This window comes from Apaloderma vittatum, unplaced genomic scaffold (genome assembly GCF_000703405.1).
Source record: "Apaloderma vittatum isolate BGI_N311 unplaced genomic scaffold, ASM70340v1 scaffold5496, whole genome shotgun sequence".
NCBI lineage: Eukaryota > Metazoa > Chordata > Aves > Trogoniformes > Trogonidae > Apaloderma > Apaloderma vittatum.
The window spans coordinates 1-402 of record NW_009723275.1 but is presented as its reverse complement, the minus strand read 5'-3'; positions in this window follow the sequence as shown (position 1 = coordinate 402).

The following is a 402-nucleotide window of genomic DNA, read 5'->3' as shown; positions in this document are numbered from 1 at the left end:
AGCCAGGGAGCAGGTCACTAATCTGTCTGGAGACCCATGGGGCCAGGAACCCTGTCCTGCACCCCAAGCACCCTCTGGGGCCCAGCCCATGCTGAGCACTCCCCAGGACAGAATTAATATCTGTGGGACCCCAAGGGGAGAGAACGGTGCCTGGATTCAGTGCTAGGACACACCACCTCCTGCCACTGTGATCTCAGGGTGACGGGGAGGAGGTGCGGCTAGCAGGACATCAGTGGAGCTGGCGGCAGCAGCAGCAGCAGCATCACATCTCACAGGACAAGGGGCAGAGGAGGGAGCCAAGGCCCAGGGTGTCTGGGGTAGCAGCTATGAAGTGGGCGCACCTGGAAGAAAATAGAGGCTAGGCTTTGCACAGCCACCCCTTTCACACGACCAGGGACACCC